Consider the following 26,082-nt stretch of genomic DNA (forward strand, 5'->3'; position numbering starts at 1 on the left):
GCTTATGATGAGTAAATAACAAAAATGAACAAGAAAAAAATGCGATTTTATTCATTAAAACAAATGAAGGGATTTTTTTTTTTTAATTTGACCCTTAAAAAGAGTTTGATTACTGTTGTCAATTTTGTTTATTGCTATAGCATTTCACCTTATGTTACTTCTGTTTATCATTTCAAATGTGCAAATATTTATGTTGAACTTTGTGAACCTATTTCCAATTGAACCTTTTATTTAATCCATAGGGGTCTATTATTCTCATTCCATCAGCTATGACTATCTAAAAGCGTTATTATTTTTAGATATTATCGCCTGTAGTAAAGATTGAACCTTCAACCTCCAGAAGACTGTCATTTAGAACTGATTGTTAATCAGTTCCTTGCAGTTAAAATTTCCTACCCAATGAAATAAATCGTTCAGTTAAAAATTCCATAAAGATTCTCAAGTTTGAAAAGATATATCCGAAGAAGGTCAAAGGTCATGTTGGCTACAATGTTGTGCAAATAACAATCAAGATGAGGATAGTAATTCGGATAATCCAAATTCTGAAACCTGTAAAAGAAGTCTAACAATATATATTCCTTATTTCCTCCCTCGACGGACAAACCCGACAAGCAGCAAAATCCCACCCCTACACAGTAGAGATCCCTAAATGCCAGAAAGCCTTTTACTCTTCCCTCGAACTGCTAGACTTTGGAATTCTCTCACGGGTTCCTGCTTCCCCGACTGTACTGACATGCAGAGGTTCAAGTGTAATGTGAACAGACATCTTGCTGCTCAACTCCCTAGATAGTGTCCCTGCAAATTGTGCCCCAAATAGTGCCTCTTAGACCCAAGTGACACTGTGCCTTGTTTAGGTGAAATAACAATAAAAAGAGTTATCTGATGATAATTCTTTCATTTTTTCTTTTTTTTAAATACAAACGTGTTTAAACAAATTTCGAAACTATTTTTCAACTTTGTCATTCTTTTTGAATTTTTTTTTTATGATGTAGAAAAAAAAAGATTAATTTATTCTGCATAACATTTGATTTCTATCACTCACGCATTTATTCTTTCCTTTCTTTTCGTCTCTAACAACATCTAATTTAGATTTGTAATATGTTTCCTCCAAATTACTACCTAAATTTTCCATACATTTTATATATCTAAATAAAACATACATTTTAATAAAAAAAAAAAAAAGAAACATTGATTGAATACAGTCTATTTCACTTGCAAATTTTCTCTCAATTGTTATTTATAAATAACTAGCAAGGTGACCCGTCGTTGCCCAGGATTGAATGATGATCAATGAATGTTTCACATTCCCATATTTTTATTGTCATCAAAATCGATGAAATCAGCCATTTTTCAATCAAATCGATTGATTGCCTGCTCTAATTGGGGACCCATCACGATGGACCTAGAGGAATCGTCACATGCCTCTCGCAGTGACTAAGTCAACGATATATTGTGATTTACATTGCACTCTAAAGAACCTACTGTTGATTTTATAACATTATTTTTGTATATAATGGCTTGCATTAAAGTTTAAAATGCAAAAGTCAAGTATCATGCTTGAATTGTGCTCTAAACAGAAACATTCATTTTGAATGCGGCCTTTTCATATCAAAGAAACTAATGTTGATTTTATTTATTTGTCATTACTGGTTGTGCGATGATAATGTCTTGAATTTGTTTAAAATGAAGTCAAGTATGATTGTGAAACTGTGCTTTAAACAGAAATGCATCCCTGTCATATCAAAGAACCTACTGTTGATCTTATATGTTGGGCCTTTCGGCTTGTGTAATAAAAAACTTCTAAAATACACTTGTGATGTTAGGCTGTGTAAGGTGTTAACTTTGGTCAAAATCGCCTTTTTTTTCTTTCACCGGATTACTTCGATTATCAATACTTATCAAAGACACTCTGACACAAAATCTATCTATGAATATTGCTAGGCACATAACGTACCTTCATATGAAATTTCATAAACATTGATCCAAACATTTTCGAGTCCATAGGGAACAAAATTACAGACACACAGAGAAAGTTACTTTTATATAATAGTAGAGATAGGGATATATGGCATAATCACATTGGCAAACCAATTCTCATTAGATTACCGAAGTTAAGCAACACAGAATCTGGCCAGTAGCAAATGAGCGACCATTTGGAAATACTAGGTGCTATATGTATTTAGGTCTGCAGATGTGTATAATACTTGAGGGGGCTAAACATCCTTGCCTTGCACCGTTCCAGACCATACAGGAGATAGATGGAGGTTCTTGTCATGGTGAAGACAATCCATTTAGGAGAAAGAAATTCTGATGAAAAGCTAAAAACACGGATAGAAAGAGTTCATTAGTCCAGTAAGATAATCTTCTCGTAATGTCGTCACAAATAAAAAACTAGCTCCCAATTTGTTATAAGTCAGCACGGAAGTAGTAAGGATTAGAAAACTGTCATGAGAATGCTCGTGTCAGTATGCAGTCTGGTCTTACTGGAGATAACGAATATAAAACATTTATAACTTGCTGTTGGATACTTTTTCTTTTTTCTGAATAATAAGTGTGTGTATATATATATATATATATATATATATATATATACTAGTAGACTACCTGTGTTGCATACTGGGTTTATTAAAAGAGGACTGATGTTATATATTTTACCAAATATGAGAGTATGTTACATAGTTCTTATTTAGGTGACGACTTATATATTTGTTGTTGTTCATGTTATTAAGAGTCTTAGAGTGATAGAGACTGTTTTAGGAGTGTTCATGTTGTTGAGTGTTGTGAGATGTTAGATATTATATATATTCATTGTGAGTGTTCATATTGTTGAGAGATGGAGACATTGGTGAGATATAGAGACAGGGTACATATAAAGAGAGAGACAGTTCTTATATATAACGAGACAGACATGGTACAGATTTCTACAGGAGCACCAAGCCTGTAATTCAATGAGAGGAGATTTATGAATATCTTGATAGATAGACCGAGAGTGCGTTTGACATTTATGTTTGGACAGTTGTACATTTTTATAAACACAAAGTCCATATTAATACAATTTCACTTTACCTTTGTTTTGGTAGAATGGCACAACACAAGACGGCAGTTATAAAAACACATGATGATACATTTATTTCTTTAACCGGTCGGACATGATTCTGTATTTCAGGGATTCAAAGTTGTTTACATGGTTACCTCTAAAACCTCTCGCTTCCCAGAGGGTGCCTTGACTCTTCTAGCTTCTCCTGTCTAACTCCTCTCGCTTCTTCCAACTGATTGATCCTGATTCTGACTTATCTAACTAAATTCATAACTCATGACGTCACTACATGACCAGCACGTGTTTAAGCATGCATTGTTATTCACATGTTTCTTACAAAGCCGACCCTCTAACCTAATTTTCATAACCCACTTTACAAATAACATTTTCCATTGTCCGTTTTTAAATTCCTTATTTTAATCTTCATTTTTATAACCGAAACAAAATATATGATTACATTTTTTTTTTTTTTCCAATAAACAGATATCTAACTATTTTGTGTGAGCTAAACAATTGCGATTCCACATACCTTATTTTCAATAACATGCTGTATTTATTTTAACTTATGATTGGAATTCTCAATTCCAAATCTAGCTTCGCAAGTTCGAATCCTTGACTATCCTATTTCATATTTACTCACTTACAAGAACAGGTTGCTGTTCTTGTAACACCTGGCATTGCCCAATTGTAAAATATGCTTAAATATGATATTTTAATTTATGCAGGTTTTCTATATATTATTATAGAGCCAATTCTCTATTGATTATTGTACCCAATATATAGTAGAGATTTCAAAAGTCTTTTTTTAAAAAAATATGACTTGGATACCATCAGCTAGAATCAAAACCAAGATATTTAGCTCTCCAGCAGTATCCATAACCTAATGACAAATGGATATCAAAATTTACAAAACTTTAAAAATTAACACAGCTTAACATATAAATGTATATTTTCACATGCATAGATGAGCACTTCAAGTCCACTTATGCCTGCCAAATTCCAATTTTTCTATTGTGACCTCTTAGCAGCTATTTTTACCAGCTCAAAACCAAATTGAGTTTGCTTCATATGTTCGAATCCACTATATATCAACTTTCAAGTCTGTAGACCAAAAATTGACAGAGTAGTTTGGTAGATACTGTTTCACACACTCACCCTCACAAGGTCACGTTTATATATATATATATACTAGCAGATATACCTGATGTTGCCTGCTATTAAACGTGACATTAAATTCCTTTAAAAAAATTAAGTGAAAAAAAAAACGAAAAGAAACTAAGACATGCGCATGCGAGTATTATGTTTTTGCTAAACATTTCAATTTTTGTGAGTAAATAAAAAAAAAATCTGAGATCAAAACCTAAAGACAGTGAGTCAAATACAGTAACCATTAGACCAGCTTGCCATGATCTTTTAAAAGTGTTTTCAAACCTACTTATTCTTAACATAAGGAAGCTGTCATGTGAATGATTCACAAATGCGCAGTCATAAAACAGTTGACAAACAGGTAAAAATCCGATGATCCCAAGTATCAATTTTTCAATTTTGACCCATTAGCCGCCCTAATTTCTGGATGAAAACTGATTAAAAAGTTTTCCACGTGTTTGAATACCCTATATACCAAATTTCAAGTCTGTAGAGCAAAAATATGTGTGTGTGTATATATATATATATATATAGGTTGCGAGTTCTCATCACACACATTTTCAATTTTATAGATATTAATTAACACTTTTTTGTTTGATGGTTTTTTTGGTTTTTTTTTTTTTTTTGGTTTTTTTTTTTTTAAGAAATAATCCATTTGGTATTAATCCATATTTTTATGCTCATTATTTTTGCAATTACTTTAATTTGATTTTTTAATTTAATTAGTCTTGGTGTGTTTTTATCAAGACTAACCTTGTGATATATATTTAATGACATTTGCCTCATGGAAACATACTGCCTAAATGCACACACACACACACACACCAAGGGATTTTGAAAATTTGAGTTTCTGTGTTCAATCCAAATTGAAAGGATCTGTCTAAAAATAAATTAGAGTAATACCTAGAGATATGAATGCACTAAGATGGATTTTGTTTTTGAAATATGATGATACATTGCATCTATGTTTACGCTCTGTAAAACAATTTTTTTTAGAAACGATTTCAAAAATTGTGTGATGCCAAAAAATTTTTAAATAAATAAAAGGCTGAAAAGAAAAAATATAAACAAAAAGCCAAAAAAATACAAAATGCGGAGCAAGAAAAAACAGGTGTATGTATGCTACGCTGTTTCAGCTCCCTCTCCCTGCTTTCTCCTCCTCCTACCTCCCCTTCATTAGCCACTCATCTTGGTCCATAGTAAGTAGGACACAAATTTATTCTTTATTTTTTTTATTTATCCTTTCTGTTACATTAAGACTTAAATATTAAGCATTTGTAAATTCATTCAGCGTTTTTAATTGTGTATAATCTTGCACCTTCTAAGTTAGCATATTGTGTGTGTGTGCGTGTATGTGGTAGCCTTGCTTCTTTCCCTCTCTCATTGCATGCATGTTTTATGTTAGCACTTTTCTAGGTAGGGAATAAAACTATTTTTTTATTGTTTTTATTAATATTTATTATTATACTAGCGGGGGGGTACCGGGTGTTTGTAGGTGTATGTGTTTTTGGGTAAAGAAAAATCATTGGCCGGGTGTCCCGGGTGTTTGTTTAAAAAAAAAACGAAGTTGGAAAATAATACAGTGTGAAAAAAACGTGTGACGTTTAACAGCAGATGTCCGTTTTTGACATCAACTTTGAGTGCCGGACAGTGTTTTATTTACTGCGAGTCTGTTCGCTTCTTTTTTTATACGAAAAAGCTTAATGCACATGCGGCGATCGAAAATTGTTGAATATTTATCCTTTCAAAGTCGGGCAAATTAAATAAACAGGCGACCCCGGTTGTTAACTCGTAGATATTATCATTTAGGCGCGATATAAAAAGTTTTAAGAAGTTGTGATGCGACCAATTGCTTCTCGGAAAAAGCTTTTCTTGGACATACATGAAAACGCACACACACAAACATTTTTGCTTTTATATTTATAGATATCAATTTTTGTGTCATTACTTTTATATTTATCTCTAGTGATTGTTGAGTGCAAATTTGAGGATAATTTTAGTTTTGGGTAAATTTCTTACCTTTTGAACAGATTTTGTGTTTTTTTTATTCAAATGGGAATAATTTTGAGATAGGATTTTTTGGAGTTTTTTTTTTATATATATGTAGATATTTTTGGAATGAATAAAAATTGTATCTCAAAGTATTGCTGTATATAGACTTATACATTAGATGTCTTCTTTTTTTTTTTTTTTTTTGCTTCAAGTAGAAAGCTCAATGTATTTAGTGTACAGAGCAAATAGTTAACATTTGAGGACAATAACACATTTTCAAGCATCTGTAGAGTTGATGTGCTATCCAAAGTGGAATGTGATCTGGAAGAGCTCAACTTAAAAAAATTTTAAGGAGCAGACATGATATAGATTTTGAAAATTTTAGGTTTTCTGGTTCAGTCTGAGGAGAATATGTGTTTTAATGAATGAAATTGAAATAATGATTTTTTTTCACATTTGACAAATTATGAAAACCATGCATGTAAAATTATATATAATACTTCTAGTAGTCCTCAACTCTTTATCAAAAAATAGATTTTAGAAGAAAAAATACAAGAATGAAAATGGAATTGTGGTGAAAAACTGCTTAATTTTAACTTTGTGTAACATTCATCGATAACCTTAATGTGCAAGTCAGTTCACACAAAAAGGGCTAAACTACTTTAAAAAAGTTAAATTCGCAAAATTTGATCTAAAAATGTTGAGTTATTTTAAAATGGCTGATCGATTTACTAGAACGTTGCATTAGAAACTACAAGTATTTAAATAATGACTTTTTTAAAAAATATTTTTGATAATTGGGTAGACTAGTGTCCATTTGATATTAATCCGGTGAAAAAATTGAAAAAAGTTGATAAAAGAATAGAGAGGGGGGGGAGCAAAATTCTTCAGGTTCGCCACCTCTAAAAAAGGCTAAATTCGTGAAATTTCGCCTAAAAACACTGAGTAGTTTGAAAATAGGTGCTCAATTTACTAGAGCGTTGCATTAGAAACTGAGCATCCCTAAAAATATTACAATTTTGACCGTTTTTTTGTTTTTGTTTTTGATAATTTAGTAAACTAATGTCTATTCGATAATAATCTGCTGAAAAATTTTAAAAAAAAATGAAAATAAAAAAAAGGGGGGGGGCAATGTTCCTCAGGTCCACTCCCCCCCCCTTTTTATGTGCGATGATCTTGTGTATTTATTTTTTTTGCGGACTGTCATCATTGTTGTTGTTATTTCACCACGTTTTGGTCAACTCATCCTCTGGCCTTCTTCAGGTGGTTTTCCACAACAGGATAGGAATGTTGAGTCTTGTAACTGTATCACCAGAAAATACTGCCTTCCATAGTTGCTGTTGCCTCACTACGTTTTGGCCAACTAATCCTTTGGCCTACTTTGGTAGGATTAAAACCGCTATCTTCAGACATTGCTCATCTGAAACCACAGAGACTCAACGCCTCTATCAACTCGGCCACAGGCAGCAAAAAAATAATTACGCAAATTATTTTTTAAATCTTTTTTAATCTCAAAGGATTAAAAAAAAATTTTGCGATGAGTTCATCATGAATTTCTGTTAAAAGCAAATTATTCCTTTGGGCAACAAAATTTAATTTTAAAACAAAAATCTTTTTCAGTTCATAAAATAATTATATATAGTAACGTCTCTCACATCGAAGTTTCGACCTATTTTGCATGTGTTTAATTTTAAACTATATCCTTTTCTTTTTGTTTGCACACCTATGTGGATGGAAATTTGGTTTCTATTAAAATGCATCTGATATAATTGAGCGTATGCTAAAAAATTTTATAAACACACATATATGTATGAGGTGTCTTCAATAAGTTTCCAGACTTTTTTGTACAGGCATTTAAAATTGTTGTAGACTTTTGAACATTCAGCATGTTAGTACTATACATCTTATGAGATGACTAACCAATTTTTATGACTTCAAGTTCAAATGAACAGCTACAACAGGAATTAGAATGCACCCTACTAAAGCCCGATTGGCACAGCTGGTGAATTTCAAAAATGCTTCTTAGTGACATGCAATATGGTTTCCGTTCTACTAGATCTACAGAAGACGTGCTTACAATTATATCTCATAGGATTGGTGAATCCCTCGACGGAGGCTTCCTCTTTAGGGCAATTGCTCTTGACATATCAAAGGCCTTTGATAAAGTATGGCATAAAGGTCTACTTCACAAGATCTCCAGTCATGGTATAGCTAGAAATGTCTTCTCAACTATTAAATCATTTCTCTCTGATAGGTTCTTAAGAGTAGTGGTTGATGGGCAGAAATCAGAGGCTCTCAGTATTAATGCTGAAGTCCCTAAGGGGTCCATCCTGGATCCAACTCTCTACCTGATCTACATCAATGATCTTCCAAACCACATCCTTAGATCATTCATAGACATTTATGCTGACGACACTACCATCTATGGTAGCACTTCGAAGACCGTAAACGACCAAGTCCTCTCTGACTCTCTCTCCTCTGATCTTGAGCACGTGGTACAATGGAGAAAAAAGTGGCTGGTTACTTTAATACATCTAAAACCAAGCTTCTATCTTTACATCATCAACGCTCTGTTTTCCAGCTGCCATCAATTAAAATGAATGACTCTTGTCTTGGAGAGGCTTCATGTTTTGACAAGCTTCTGGGATTGACCTTTACTCCTGATCTGAAATGGAACACGTATATCAAATCCATTGCCAAAGTTGCTGGAAAAATGGTGGGATCCTTCTACCATTCCAGTAGATATCTCACTCCTGATACAATTCCCTACCTATATAAAAGCCAGGTACGACCAACTATGGAGTACTGTTATCGCATCTGGGCAAGAGCTGCTAGAAGCAGCTTATCCTGTCTTGACAGAGTTCAAAATAGACTTCGTAGCTTGTGAGGGATGCCCTTTTCTCTTCCCTGCAACCCCTTTCCCACAGAAGAGACGTAACGAGCCTGTCCCTGCTTTATCATTATTTTTATGGCAGATGCTCATCTGAACTTTAATCTATGGTCCCCCCTCGCCAGACTTTCACAAAAAACACTCATCTAGCCAGAACCACTATCAACAATTTCCCACACTCTTTGTCTTTGCCTACACCTAAACGTATTCTATGAACAGGGCTTCTTTCTTAGAATTGCTCGCCTGTGGAACTCTATTCCAGTTGCCTGCTTTCCAGCTGACTACAATCTGATTGTCTTCAAGTCCAACATGAACAATTTTTGGATAATCCAAGTTACAAAATTCCCACTAAATACTATGCTAAAATCACAATGACTAATGTATACCCATTAACCTTTATCCTCGAGTGGCCTCTGGACCTTGATAAATGGTGACCCCCCCCCTCCCCCATGAAAAAAAAAAAAAGGACACTTTAGAAGAACAATATGCAATAAAATTCTGTTTTAAATGTGGAAAAGATACTACTGCTTTTGGACTATTTTTCATGACTCAAGCATCAGTTTTTGAGTGACAAGGAAGGTAGAGAATCTGTGAGGAATGATGAGAGGTGTGGGAGGAGTAAGGAAATCTAAAACACAAGAGTTGACTGGCCAAATAAGAATTTCATGTATGAGGACCGTTGTGTGTCTATAGAGAAAATAAGTGCATAGTTTGACGTCGGTGTGGGAATTATTCACAAGGAACTGAAGATGTGGAAGATTTGTGCAAAGTTTTTCCCAAGGGTGCTCAGAGAAGATCAGACTATTTAACCAAAATTGGCATCAAGATAGTTCCTCACCCTCCCTATAGTCCAGACCTTGCTCACGGTGACTTAGTTATTCCCTAAACTCAAGGAAAACCCCAGAGACTGTCGTTATGAGACAAAAAGATGAAAGAGGCTGGGATCAGGGTCATTGACACACTCACACAAGAGGACTTCCATGGGGCCTTCCAAAAGTTGTTGGAATGGTACAAGTGCATTGCAGCCGGAGGAGATTACTTTGAAGGGGAAGTAGAGTTTCATGTATGTACTATCAATAAAACATGACCATACGAAAAACATCTGGAAACTTATTTAAGGCATCTTGTATGTATGTGTGTATGTTTTTCGAAAAATATGCTTTTGCAATTATATTCAACAATTAGGCGATTCCATCTTTTAAAAAGGGGATGACCGATGAATTTATATATACAGTCGCGTCTAAAACTAAGAGACAAAATTTTAAAACCTAATATTTGTTAAAAATAACAACTGTGAAAAGCTGAAATTTTGACAACTGGTAGTCGTTATCATCCATAATAACATATACTAAAATTTGAATCAGTCTTACTTAGTCATTTGTAAACGTTGCATCAGCCGGCACCATTGCAAAATATCTATAACTTGATTACTCTGTGAGACAAGCTATTGTGAAGCTACACAAGGAAAAGCACACCATTAGAGAGATTTCAGAGAAAGTGAAATGTTCCAATGCAGGGTTGTTAAATCTTACAATGATACTGGCAAAATAGTTCCAATGCAGGGTTGTTAAATCTTACAATGATACTGGCAAAATAGTTAGTGGTTTTAAAACCGGCAGACTTCCCAAAACTTTGGCAAGAGGAGATTGAATAATGCAGCATATATCATTAAAGAACCGTTTTAAGTCTTGCACAGAAATTAAAAGGGTTATGAATAGTACGTCATGTGTTAATGTGTCAAGACAGACTGTTTCTAGATGACGGCAAGAAATAGGGCTGTTTAATCGAACCCCAGGGAAGAAACCACTTGTTAGTTCGAAGAATAAGAAGAGATTAGAGTTTGCAAACAGGTGTGTAATTTGGACATGTGAAAATTGGGCAAAAATATTTTTCAGTGATGAAAGCAAGTTTAATTAATTTGGAAATGATGGAAAAAAAAAACAATGTAAAGCGATGTATTGGTGAAAGATTAAGTGCAAAGTGTAGTAAGAAAACTGTCAAGTTTGGGGACGGAAGCGTCATGGTAATTGGAATGTTTTCTAGCTAAGGTACAACGCCTCTTGTCTGGATATAAACTTGTGTAAATGCGCAGATCTATAAAAACATTGTTTAAGATCATGTGCCAATCATACAGAATTCAGGTTTCGATAGGGCTACCTTTATGCAAGATAATGCCCCATGTCACAAGGCAAAGGTGGTAATGAGTGACCTTAGCGAGCAAGATTTCGAAATTATGGATTGGCCACCGCAAAGTCCTGACTTAAATCCAATAGAAAATCTTTGGAAGACATTAAGAGTAAAAGTTATAGAAAGAAATCCCACTAACATGGAGGATTTGTGGGTGAAGCTTCAAGAAGAATGGTCTAAAATTAGTATTGAGGATTGTCAAGAACTGATTCGTTTTTGTAGTCAAAGATGTGCAGCTATCATTGAGAGCAAGGGCCCGTTTACTAAATATTGATTTTACATGTATTTTTATTGTTTTTTGGCTGTTTACATTGTTTTTCTTAATTTTGTCCCTTACTTTTGGACGTTTCTATTTTGAAAATAAATAAATGTTATAATTCTTTTTCTATCCTTTGCAAATGATTCAAATTTTAGTATGTTATTATGGATGATAATGACGACCAGTTGTCAAAATTTCAGCTTTTCACAGTTATTTTTAACAAATATTAGGTTTTAAAATTTTGTCTCTTAGTTTTGGATACTACTGTATATATATATATATATATATATGATTTGTTGGCGTTTTTTAGCACTATTAACAACTTTGAAACGCTGGGGGAGGGGGTGTTGTTTTCGCTACCCTAGCGTTTTATTTATTTATTTTTTTAGAGCTATAAGCTTTTTTGTTATATACATATATGAATAGATTGCCCTTATTTTTTGTGGGACATATTTATTTCTTTTTTTTATTTATTTGTTTACGTGTATAAAATTATACCTATGGACATGCATGTTTCTGGTTTTAGCCGTCGTCAGCACAAGTTAGGATCGAACTCATGACATCAGCATCAACATTTTGATACGGTACCAGTGCACTTTCTTTTTTTTTTTTTATCGGTTACAAATTTTAAGATTTGTTGTTAGCTTTTTTTTTTTTTTTTTAGTGATATTAAGAACTTCGAAACACTGTTATAATTTTTTCTGCTACTTTAGTGGTTTTTAACATTTTTATAAGCTCTTTTCGTTATTCATATATATGAATAGATCGCCCTTATTTTTTATGGGACGTATTTATAATTTTTTTTTTATTTGTTTACGTGCATGAAAGTATACCTAAAAAACGCCAACAACAAATCTTAAAATTTATAAGTGAAGTAAATAAAAGGTTCCGCTCGAAATTCCGTTCAAATTCCCGAGTTTGACAGAAACATTCCCGAGTTTGACAAGATACACCTGAAGGTCAAAATCATTGTGAAAATCACACTCAAGATGAGAACAGTAGTCCGATTAATCCAAATTATATGAATAGTATTGATATCAAAATGTTAAAAAGACATCCGTTAAATAGACTCTGTTTATCCCGACTCTATAACAGAGAGAAAGAGGGATAAATAAAACCTGGCCAGAGATAGTTTAGTTTGGAAGTCAATTTCTAAAAGTTGTCCAACACATGCAAGCATGTAAAACAGACCTAAACCGAATATTATGATCGTGTGGTGATGCGGCCTCATTTGGAAGCTGTTGGGAATGAAGAGTTGCTCCTTAGTTGCCTCTCTCCTCTGATTTTGAGCAAGTGGAACTATGGGGGAAAAGGTGGCTTGTTACTTTTAATGCATCTAAAACCAAGCTTTTATCTTTACATCATCAATGCTCTGATTCCCATCTGGCATCAATTGAAATGAATGGCTCTCGTCTTGGGGAGACCTCATGTTTTGACAAGCTTCTGGGCTTGACCTTTACTCCTGATCTTAAATGGAACACATACATTAAATCCGTTGCCAAAGCCACTGGAAAAATGGTGAGATCCTTCTATCGATCCAGTAGATATCTCACTCCTGATGCAATTCTCTATCTATATAAGAGCCAGGTACGTCCAAGGATGGAGTACTGTTGCCACATCTGGGCAGAAGCTGCTAGAAAAGACTTATCCTACCTTGATAGAGTTCAAAATAGACTTCGTAGCCTCGTAGATGTCCTTTTCTCTTCCTTGTAACCTCTTTCTTACAGAAGAGACGTGAGTTTCTCTGCTATATCGTTTTTTTTTCATGGCAAGTGCTTGACCGAGCTCCAATCTACGGTCCCTCCTGGCCAAACTTTCACAAGAAACACCCGTCTAGCAAAAAACACTATCAATAATTTCCCCCACTCTTTATCTGTGACTTAACCTAAATGTAGATTCCATGAGCAAAGCTTCTTTCTTAGAACTGCACACCGATGGAATTGTCTTCCGTTTTCCTGCTTTCCAGCTGGCTACAATATGGTTGTCTTCAAGCCTAATGTAAACAAGTTTTTGATGAGCTGTTCCATATAAATTAACAAATTTACCAAATTTCCATTACTAACGATTACTTTACTGTCCAATTGTCTACTGTACACTCTTTAACCCTTATTCTTGAGTGGCCTCTTGGCCTTGATAAGTGGTGATGTCTTTGTAAAAAAAAAAAAAAAGTTACCATTGCTTTGTCTCAGATTGGTAATGTTATAGCTCTGATGCTATTAGATCAGGCTGTCTGAAGATACTGGCTTCTTGACAAAAAATGCATAAAACATTGATGTTATTATACAAATAGTAGAGATATCAACATGTTATTGTTTTATTTTCTTTCATTCCCATTGGTAAAACTCAATCATGTTCTGCAAAATAAAAAAAAAACAAAAACAACAATTTTCCTCTGCAAAACAATCAAACCAAATGCCATGAATAAATATTTGAAGATATAAAGAACTTGAAGCATAAAACGTTTTCTTCAAAATTTCTGGATTTGGCATCAAATGACCCAAAATGGTTGGTATATCGTACAACAAAAACTAACCATATTATTATGATGATGATGATGATGATGATGACACCGACGTTTAGTGATGAAAGTGCTCAATCAAGCATGACAAACTGATAAGTGGATAGACAAAAAAAAAAATGTCTCTTGTAGAGACGCATCCTAAAAATGTTAACTAATAACCATTCAGGTGTTAGGAAAATCCCTTAACAACTAAAATGAAAGAATTCCCGATTTGCCCCCCGCGTGCAATTAGCTATCCATCACACTGAACAGTTCTTGTTTTAGCGTCTTTGTCAGAGTCCGTCTTGTAGATCGATTGATAGCTTTATCGAATGTTTCGCATTAGCCCACAGACTCTACACACCTGGTGAACTGCATTTCAATCTCATCTTGAAACACACTGTGCAATCTGTCATACAATGATTTATTTTAGCTGTGCCGTTTGGAAACAAGAAGAGGTTTCATCACAGGTGGTACCGATCTTCCAACTCCGATGTCCTTACAGCTTTCAGTGGCCAATCATTTAATCATGCATGATAAATAATATGCAAACACGTTAGATTTTCATTCCATAACATTTATTAATGGTGCCTCTCTCTCTCTCTCTTTCTCTCTCTCTCTTTCTCTCTCTCTTTCTCTCTCTCTCTCTCTCTCTCTCTCTCTCTCTCTATATATATATATATATATATATATATATATAGTAAGTTATAAAATATATATGGCGATTAAGTTACACTGAATATTCCACGTTTCATCCACTCTAGGACTCTTCAGGCTTATGCGCATAAGCCTGAAGAGTCCTAGAGTGGATGAAACGTGGAATATTCAGTGTAGCTTAATCGCCATATATATTTTATAACTTACTAACTAGCTCTACTTACGTATTGAGCACTTTTTACGCATAAATTTATACTTTCGTATATTAATTTTATGTGAGTAAATTAAGTAGTTATAGAGAGAGAGAGAGAGAGAGATTGTTTTAAATTATTTGTTTCTTTGTGATACTTCTAGAATTCGGTCAACAATGATCCGGCCTCCGATCGTTTCAGAGACTAAATGGAATTATCAATAATTTTTGTATATGCGCATTTCAAATCGTTTTCTCATCAGCACCTTTCACTAAGATCACAAAAAGAGATTCAATGAAAGCATCTATACTTGCCCTTAATGAGATTGAAGGTGGCTGTACCCATAGTCTGAATACACACCAATTAAGTTTATTATGACTTTCTCTTTTTACATGCATATATATATATATATATATATGTGTGTGTGTATTATCAGACGTACCTGTGCCCCACTACCACTGTTTGTTTTCGTTTTGACTTCATTTTTATTTTATTTATTTATTTGTATTTTTACATTTTCACCTCAAACAAGGCACATTGCCACTTTGATGTAGGGAGCTACTATTAGGGACACAGGCTACAAGGGTACTAGGTGGGGAGTTGGGCAGCAAGATGTCGGTTCACGTTACACTTGAACTTCTGCATATCAGTACAGTTGGGGAAGCAGTAACCTGGCAGGGAGTTCCAAAGTCTAGCGGTTCTGGGAAAGAAACTACTGGAGTAGAAGGCTCTCTTACATCTAGGGATCTCTACTGTTAAGGGGTGGGATCGTACTGCTTGTCGGGTTTATCGGGGGTATTTACGTAGAGGGGGTACAAGTGCTTACAGCTCATCAGAACATACACCGTTAAAGTACTTGTAGAACAGGCAGAGGGATGCTACATTGCGTCGATGGGACAGAGGCTGAAGCTTGGATGATAGTTCAGGACCTATTAGGTTGGCGACTCTCTTTTGAACCTTGTCTAGGAGTGAGAGACTAGTACCAGATGCACCGGCCCAAATATGAGAACAATACTCCATACATGGGCGAATGGTGGCCTTATAGAGGTACAGGATACTTTCAGGGGTTAGTAGCTTTCTAGCACAGTAGAGAGAACCTACCTTTTTCGCAGTGGTCCTGGCAATGCTCTCAATGTAACTGTTCCAACTCATGTTTCCTGTGAACGTTAAGCCGAGGAGTTTAAAAGATGTGCTTTCAGATAAAGAGTCTTTGGCCATTGCTATTGGTGGTAGAGAAGGTTTCTTGTAGTTATTGAAGGAAACAAGTTTAGTCTTGGCAGCATTGAATGTGACCATCCGTTTTTGTCCCCATTCCACTACAGATTGGAGGTCATTCTCTAGTGTTTCTGCCATTTCTTTAGATATGTGTTCATTTGTTTTCCTGTTGTGTCTGTTATAGAGCGTGGTGTCATCAGCATATAAACCCATCTCACAGACAATTTTGTCAGGGAGGTCATTTATGAATATTAGGAATAATAGAGGTCCAAGGATAGACCCCTGAAGCACTCCCGCATTTATATCATATTGTTTAGATGTACGGCCATCGAGGACAACCTGGATTTTTCTCTTATCTAAGAAGGATTTAATTATGTTAAGTATTCTTCCAGTGATACCGTATGATCTGATTTTCCTGAGAAGACCTTCATGCCATACCCTGTCAAAAGCCTTAGATATATCTAGAGCTACCGCTCTACCCTCCCCTGCTTTGTCAAGTGAATGGTATATATGCTCAGAGATTACAGTTAGAATGTCTGCTGTGGAACGGGCTGGCCTAAATCCATATTGTTGGTCAGTAAGAAATTTAGCATCTGTAAGGTGATGGACTAGAGCTTGGTTAATTATGGACTCAAATATTTTGGCAAAAAGTGGGAGGGGGCTAATGGGGTGGTAATTTGCTGGGTCAGCTCTTTCGCCAGAATTCTTGAAAACTGGTACCACAGAAGCAGTTTCCAGCAAGCAGGAAAGCAAGATTCATTAAGGCATTTGTTGTAAAGTTTGGAGAGGATTGGAGCTACTTCAGCAGAGCACTTTTTTAATAGCACAGCCGGGATGAGATCAGGTCCACATGCTTTTGCAGTGTCAAGATTTTTTATAATGGCATGCACCTGAGAAGGGGTGATTTTCAAATCGTCAAATGTGGCATCTGTCTGCAAAAGAAAGTCTGGGAGAGGGTGGTTAGCAGGGTCTAGTGTGGAGTTGGAGGCAAACCGACTGGCAAGCATGTTAGCCTTCTCGGTTGCTGAGCAAACAACTTCATGATTGTTGGATAGTGGGAGAATTGTTGATTGCCCATTATTTACTACACTGTTGTAGATTTTCCAGAAGTCATGGGTTCTTAATTTCTGACCTTCGATGCATTTTTTGGTGGTTTCAGTAAATTCTCTCTTAGCTGTCACTATTTCTTTATTACAGTTACTTCTGGCTTCTATATACTTCTGTCTGTTTGAACTGGATTTATGTCGGTTAAATCTGTGGTACGCATGTTGCCTTTGCGCGATGGTAGCTGCACATGTGGAAGTAAACCGTTGGGGAGAGTGGGGCTTACTATAAAATTTCCACGTGGGGACATGTGAAAATTTGTATCCTTCTTGCATTACTAAAAATAATCAGTCTCTTTACTTCTATGCATAATAATAATAATAATAAAAACTCCAACTAACCCAATAAGCAGCAAAATCCCACGCATTCACTGTAGAAATGTCGGAGAGCCTTCTACCCTGAAAGCTTCTTCCCTCAAACTGCATAGACTTTGGAATTTCCTCCCTGTAACATGCAGAAATTTAAGTGAAAAAATAAACAGACCTCTTGCTGCTCAACTCCCTACCTAGAGTGTCCCTGTAGACATGGTCCTTAATTCACAGATATTTTTAATATATTGTCCTAATCGTTTTTACTCATTCCTTTTTGTACCATTTTCTTCTGTACTCCTTCTGGAAATTCACTATATTTTTATTTGAGGGAAAGGGGTAACTAATACATATATATATATATATATGTATATATATATATATATATATATATATACATATACATATATATATATATATATATAATTTCCTCTGATGAGAAGAATTGCATTTTTTGAAACTCCACGAAATAAGATCTTTCTTGTTTATTTGTACTCCTTGTCAATAAATTAAAATTTTGTATACCTCCTTTACAGGTTTATAATGTTTTTTTGAAAATGTGAATAAATTTTTAATAAGATTTTTCTATTTTATATATATATATATATATATATATATATATATATATATAATAAGTTTGGAAAATATATATGGCAATTAAACTACACAGAATTTTCTGCATTTCATACTCCTGAGGATTTGTCAGTTAATAGCTTGACAAATCATCACACGGTAAATTCTGTGTAGCTTAAATTACCCTATATATTTTCAAAGCTTACTATCTAACTATACGTATGTATCAAGAACTGTCGAAGTAAATACTGTAAATAGATGCATAAAATTTTATGTAGATACATGTATGTGTATGTGTGCTTCGTCTTTGCCATGAGACAGCTTCAGGGTTAGCATGACAAAGAGATGCATATGAAATCTGAGGCTAAAGAAATGATATCCGCAAGACAAATATAGCCATGTAGCATCTGCAAGCTTAGAACTGGTTCAGACTCCATACAAATGCAGAACATGCAATATGTGGTATCACAAAACATGCACCAATCTGTCGGTTGGTATGCATAGCAGGTGCAGCTAATTTCATTTGCAGCACCTGTGGAAATCTGCCTCAAGACGAGAGAAGCTGTTGCAGGTGTTGAAAGAGTCGATGAATTCACCTACATAGATGACAGTTGATCCCAGTAGATGAACTAATACAACTACAAATCTTCAGACAACGGTTAACAATTTTACAAAACACAAGGATCCTATCGTATGCAAAAGTGACAACATACAATGCACATATCTAACCTGTACTCTTGCATGTCTGCAGAACATAGTCAATGGTGAAACATTAGAATGACACTATCCTAGCTGCAACACATTCGATGAAGAAAATTGCAAGCTTCACTCTACCGGCCTCCATGAGAAATTATGCTGCACAATGATGTCACAACTGGGATGGCCATGTTGCCCACCATCAGTAATCCAAATGCTCCAAAATTTGTCCTACATTGTCGTCGATGGTCCAAATCCATATAGCATGGCAAGTGCTCATCTGAGCTACAATCTATGGTCCTCCCTTGCCAAACTTTTACGAGAAACACTCGTCTAGCTGAAAACACTATCAATAATTTCTCCTACTCGTTATCTGTGCCCGAACCTAAACGTAGATTCCATGAACAAAGTTTCTTTCTTAGAACATTCATGCCTGTGGAACTGCCTTCCATTTACCTGCTTTCCAGGTGACTACAATATGGCCGTCTTCAAGTCCAATGTAGACAAGTTCTTGATGAGCCGTTCCACTTAAGTTAACAAATTTACCAAATTTCCATTATAAACCATTGCTATGATTCTGATTCTGTACACTCTTTAACTCTCATCCTCAAGAGGCCTCTGGACCTTGATAAGTGGTGACTCCGATGTGTGAAAAAAAAAATAAATAAATAAAAAGAAGCCATTTAAGACATAAATGGGATCAACCTGATCCTGACACGTGGTATAAGAGAAATGGCAACAAACAAGAAAAATTGGAAATCATGAGACAAGAAGATGAAAAATGATAATTATAATAGTGATGGGGTGATTACCAAATTTTTCCCGATTCCGATGCAATTTCTGATTCTGTTTTAAATTCCCAATTCCAATGCAATTACAGATTCCGATTCTTTCAAAACAACTTAATATTTAGGTATAGAGTTGGGTTTTTTTTGTTTTTGTTTTTTTAGATTACCATAAGAACCCATGCGATATAAGGTAAATATTTTCGCAAACATAAAAAATGTGCTTTTGCAGGTGATCTATACATTTTAATTTTGTTTATAGCTTAAAACCAGTATATATTTATCTTTATATCTGTTACCCATTTCTACCCGAATTAATTTTTTGTAAAATAATTTCAATTTATAAATTTTTTTGGATGTTGGCTCAACATAACTGATTAGAAAAATGCATTAGTTGCCATGTTCCTGCAATAGTATTGCTACAATTTGTTCAAGCATTTTTTCATTCTAGAGAAATGTATGATGCATTATTGTATCATGCTATTACTGTGCCAGATAAGATATGTACTGCTAAGCTGAAATAGCAGTAATGGAAAATTAAGTTTTAAACAAAAACAAGACTATTATAAACAATTACAAGAATCATTTTTGTTATCAAAAAGTAGGCACAATTTTTTCCGATACCTTAAAAAGTTTTGGTTTTCTGGATTCCGATTAATCGTTCCAACACTAATATATACAAGCAGGCCACAAAACATTGGCTAGTGACAAAATATGCTTAAATATGATATTTTAATTTATGCAGGTTTCATATTTATTATTATAGATCCAATTCTCTATCAATATATATATATATATATATATTGTACCCAATATATAGTAGTGATTTCAAAGGCAAAAAAAGAAAAAAATATGTCTTGGGTTCCATCAGCTAGAATCGAAACCAAAACATTTAGTAGCCCTAACTGTTACCGTTTGGCCTATTGTCAGAGGGATAAGGAAACATTAAAATTTAACCAACTTTAATGTATAAATGTATATTTTTATATATATATATATATATATTTCTCCATGCATAGAAATGACACATTTAATCAACCTACATCTAACAAGTTCCCAAGTAGAATATATACAGCAGGAATGGTAAAATTAATTTCCAGAACAATTTTTATGTCCTCTTATGAGAATTAAAATATAATGCTACCAATCCTTATGTCTAGACTCCTTATTCCAATTTTGATCAAAATCTAATATGTGATTTTGATTTTTGAAATACAGGTTAGAATGATAAAATTGTCGCACTAGAAAAAATTATATGATTCCATTTCCGTTTGATGAAAACTAGTTTTCATTTTTTGTTGCAAGCCATCTACTAGTTGGCCAGTTGTGTACAAATCCTGAGAGCGATAGGAGCATTCTATCATGTTTGAAAGTGACGCAATGTTCAATAAGTGAGATTGGAGATGCGCTGCTGTACAACTCATGCTCTCTACCGATCCAAGTTATGACAACAGGACCACCCTCAAAATGCAAATCTGGATGATTCAACGCTTGAAAACACAGGTCAATGAAGTTTCTGTCCACGGTTATGGTCTTTGGTGTGGTTTCAAGTGAGGACTACATCATGCCACCTCACATCGAAGTTGACTTGAAAATCAAAACCAAAGTATACTTGGATGTGCTGAAAAGTATTGTGATCCCCTGGTGCAATCAGGTGGCTGCTGGCAAACTCTGGGTGTGGCAGCAGGACTCGGTGCCAGTTTACAAGTCCAAAGAGGCTCGGGCTTGGCTTCGAAAGGAGTGCTACAACTTTGTACCCTTCTCTCACTGGCTCCTCTCTTCCCCAACCCTAATTCCGCTGGACTATTTCGTTTGGTCATATGTCGAGAACATCACCAACATGACCTCCCACAACCCCAAAGCCAGCCTGATCGTCGCCATCCGTCAAGCTTCCATCACCAATTGTGGAAAAGGCATGCTTCCAGTTCCAGACCCATATTGAGGCTGAAGGTGGCTACATTGAATAGATGTTAACTCTACCACAAAATGAAGTTACCTGAATTGATTTTTTTTTCAATAAAATTTTAAAATAAAGTTTGTTTTCTTTAGGGGGGACAAATTTATTATTCCACTCTGTATAAAACTAAAATTTAAAGAGTATTAAGAAAAAAATCAAAATTTAGGGAATCTTGCTTAATGATTATGGATCAAATTCAATGCAAATCTGAAATTTAGGGAATATTTAAATGAAATGTTGCGCTTATATTATGTCCTCTAAAACAGTGTAAAATGTGCCAGCTGTTGTAAACAGGCATCCAAATCAACGAAGCGAATTGTGTGTTTATGCAAATAATTCATTTTATTGACCAATAAGCGATGTGGTAAACAGACATATTTAAGCTATTCAGTTCGACAACAACTTATCTACCGTTCAATTCTAGTCGTGTTTTTTGTTGTAAACTTGTTTTTTATTCCTGTGACTCGTTCTTTATTAAGCAATGCTATGAGATCAAACTGTCAAGCAATATCCTGACTCAACTTTTATTTGCTACTAGCCTGGGTACCTGGCATTGCCTGGGTGTTTGGAGGTGTGTGTTGAGAAAAAAAAAAAAATTTTTATATAAAAACAGTGGTAGTAGGCAGGCAGGCTTGAACCCGTACCACAAAGGAGGAAAAGAATGTGAAAAAAAAGTGACGTCTTTGCCGTTACATCCATCACCAAACCAGAAGTGCTGAAGGTTTAAATTAAGGCTAGTCAATAGAAAAGAGGGGATGACTTTCGAAAATATCGGCGAAAAAAAGCGACCCCCCCCCTCCATGTAGAAAAGTGCTCAGTTGAGGGTGAAAGAATTAGGTTTTTAGCTAATTTTTTGATATTTGTTGTCCGAAGGGTCCAGCTTCGAAACGATACTGATCTTGTGAAAATCTGTTGCCTCTGTCGAAAGTTTTAGGCAGATATACAAACATACATAGATACATAGATACATACATTTAAACAGACAGGTGAGATTTATATTATAGATAAGAGGCGTTCCAAAAGTAATGCTTTCTATTTTTATTCCACCCTAATGGATCAGAAAAGATTGTAATGGGATTTATTGCTTGATTTATTATTGCTATATTAGCAGGGACACCCGATGTTGCTTGGGATAGAATGAAGAAGAATGAATCTTCCACACTTCTAATACTTTTTATTATCATCGAAATCAGTGAAATCGCTCATTTCTTAATCAAATTAAGTGATTGCCTGCTCTAGTCCATTGCACTGTAGAGAACTTACTGTTGATTTTATAAAATTATTTTTAAATAATGGTTTGCATTAAAGTTTAAAATGCAAAAGTTAACAATCATGGTTCAATGACAGAAACATTGATTTCGAATGTGCCCCAGTCTTATTAAAAGACCTACTATTGATTTTATACACCAGTTCTCAAATGCAATTGTGATATCAGGCTGTATAAGGATGTTAACTTTGGTAAAAATCGGACTGCTCCTTCTTTAATTAGATTTTTTCAATTATCTATTTTAGATACTTATCCGAATCATTCGGATACAAAACCTATCTAAGAACACTCCTAGACATATAAAGTACAGTTGTGTGAAATTTTTAAAAAATCGGCCGAGCCGTTTTTGGAGTCCATAAGGAACAAATTCACACAGATACAGTGCCTTATATAAATAGAGATTGCTTGAGATATATATATATATAACTACTTAATTTACTCACATAAAATTAATATACGAAAGTATAGATTTATGCGTAAACTTTAAGTATTTACTTCAAAAGTGCTTAATATGTAGGTAGAGCTAGTTACTAATTTATAAAATATATATGGCGATTAAGCTACACTGAATATTCTGCATTTCATCCACTCTAGGACTCCTCAGGCTTATGCGCGAATTCTGTGGTTGTTTATCTAACCCTATTTTATTTATTAATTTATTTAACCCTAACCCTAACAACCACAGAATTTGCGCATAAGCCTGAGGAGTCCTAGAGTGGATGAAATGCAGAATATTCAGTGTAGCTTAATCGCCATATATATTTTATAAATTAGTATATATATATATATATATATTTATATATATACTAGCAGGGTGACCTGACGTTGTCCAAAATTAAATGATGATCAACGAATGTTTCACACTCCCATATTTTTATTATCATCATCGAAATCGATGAAATAGCCCATTTTTCAATCAAATTGATTGATTGACTTAATGCGGGACCCTGGAGGAAGCTTCACATTCCTCCCGCACTGACTAAGTCCACAATATATTGTAGTCTACATTGCACTGTAGAGAACCTACTGTTGATTTTATAAAATTATTTTTATATATAATGGCTTGCATTTAAGTTTAAAATAAAAAAGTCAAGTATCATGCTGCAATTATTGTGCTGCAAACAGAAAGATCCATTTCGAACGCGCCCCTGTCCTATCAAAGAATCTGCTGTTGATTTTATATGCATGTGCAGTGATAATTGCTTGAAATTAAGTTTAAAGTGAAAAAAGCCGAGTATCATTATGAAATTGTGCTATAAAAGGAAACATTCATTTCAAACGCGCCCCTGTCCTATCAAAGAACCTACTGTTGATTTTATGACAAGCCTTTCAGCTTGTGTGATAATAAAACTTTTCGAATGCACCTGTGATGTTAGGCTGTATAAGGTGTTAACTTGGGTCAAAATCGCTTGTTCCTTCTTTATAAGGATTATTTCGATTATCGATTCTTATCAAAGACATTCCAACATAAAACCTATCTAAGAACACTGCCAGACACAAAAAATATCTTTGTGTGAAATTTCACAAAAATTGACCCAGCTATTTTCGAGTTAATAGGGAACAAACTCACACACACAGACACAAAGTTCCTTTTACATAATAGTAGAAATAGAGATATTTCTTGAGTCGCCCAAGTTGTTATTGTGTTATTTATGACTTTGGGCCGGGGATCACAGTGTGGTATCTGTTCTGGTGCTGCACTCACCTTTTCTGCCTTCAGTCGGTGGACCTTCAGTACTGAGACAATTTTAATTTTTATTCCTATCCAGAGTGCTTCGTTTTAGGGAGCTGGATTTTACCCACATTAAAAACCGACCTTACGTCTTACTTTGCCCTCGTGAGGAAGCAAGTAAATAGGATCTTCAAAAAGGTTCTTTTTTTTCTTCTTTTTTTTTTTTCTTTTTTTTTTTTTTTTTGTAGTATGCCTAAAAATATTTCTGCCTCATTGTCAAATTCATTCTAAAATTTCTTCCGGGTATTATATTTCTTCTGCTAAATCTGATTCATCATCTTTTCGATTTTAATGTGTTTTTTAGCTTTTATTTATTTGTTTGTTTGTTTGTTTTTTATTTTAGCTTTTATTTATTTATTTGTTTGTTTTTTGTTTGTTTGTTTGTTTGTTTTTTATTTTAGCTTTTATTTATTTATTTGTTTGTTTTTTGTTTGTTTGTTTGTTTTTTTATTTTAGCTTTTATTTATTTATTTGTTTGTTTTTTGTTTGTTTGTTTGTTTGTTTTTTATTTTAGCTTTTATTTATTTGTTTGTTTATTTTTTATTTATTTGTTGCTTTTGATAAATTTTTACTTACTTTCCACCTTAACAATCACATTTAACATGACGACTACAAAGATTTTCGGGTATGCTGAAAATGAATATCGCACTTAAATTTGCCGCAAATAAATAGTTTTCCAGATATTAAGCAATATAATTCCCGATCGTCATCCCTGGTGGCCAATTGTGTATGTGCAACGCGCAAGTGCACGCATATTTTTATTTTTGACGCGTGAAAACATTTTTTAAAAATGCAATCCCTTTGTGTTTATTATCTGATTGTAATCCATCAACCTCTACATGAAATGCAATGCATATATTTGCATTGTGTCACCCTTTCAAAATAGTCCATGAAAAAAGAGGAAGTTGGTTCAAATTTTATTTAATTTCATTTTTTTTCTTTTTAATAATAATGAAATTGAGCGATAAAAACGTAATAGAGTGCGGGTTTTTTTTCCTTGGTCCTATTCAGCATTTTATAAAATGTTTTTTAAATTCTTTTTATTTAATTTTTTTTTTTTGTTTTTTTTGTAGCTTATTTTATTTTATTCAATTAATTTTTTTTGTCAATGAATTGTTTTTTTGTTTTTTTTTTTAATTTTTTTTAGTTTTTTGGTTGTCTTTTTTTAGGTTTTTTAGTTTGTTTTGTTTTTTTTTAGTTTTTTTAGTTTTTGTTTTTTTATTTTTGTTTTTTTAGTCATCATTTAACAAAAATATTAACTTCTGATTTTTTTTTTATTTCTTTAGATTTAAAAGATATTTTTTTTAATTTGATCACTCTATAAGTAATGTAAATGTCAAATGGCTGTAAGTCGGTAAGAAAAAAAATATCACAAAAAGTCAATTTGAAAAAAAAAAAAAAAAAAAGAGAAAAAGATATTCACAAAGACTTATTTCTGGTTTTATGTTCCCCGTATACGGTCCTCTTTGATTAAACTTTTAATTTCCTTACGTGTGTGTGTGTGTGTGTGTGTGTGTGTGTGTGTGTGTGTGTGTGTGTGTGTGTGTGTGTGCAGTAAATGACAAAAAGTCTGTATTCTAAATTTT

General features: G+C 34.1%; 1 protein-coding gene and 1 long non-coding RNA gene across 3 annotated transcripts in view; one reads left to right on the top strand and one right to left on the bottom strand.

Annotated features, from left to right (window-relative positions):
• The window catches only part of LOC145254685 (uncharacterized), a 147,177-nt gene that overhangs the window by 120,421 nt on the left and 674 nt on the right, over nt 1-26,082 (bottom strand). The gene's annotated exons all lie outside the window — the stretch shown is intronic.
• Nucleotides 1-26,082, top strand: part of LOC145254672 (dolichyl pyrophosphate Glc1Man9GlcNAc2 alpha-1,3-glucosyltransferase-like) — a 174,517-nt gene that overhangs the window by 103,438 nt on the left and 44,997 nt on the right. The window lies entirely within an intron of this gene.

The sequence above is a fragment of the Euprymna scolopes genome, chromosome 3, assembly GCF_053919585.1.
Source record: "Euprymna scolopes isolate OS-2025 chromosome 3, ASM5391958v1, whole genome shotgun sequence".
Lineage (NCBI taxonomy): Eukaryota > Metazoa > Mollusca > Cephalopoda > Sepiida > Sepiolidae > Euprymna > Euprymna scolopes.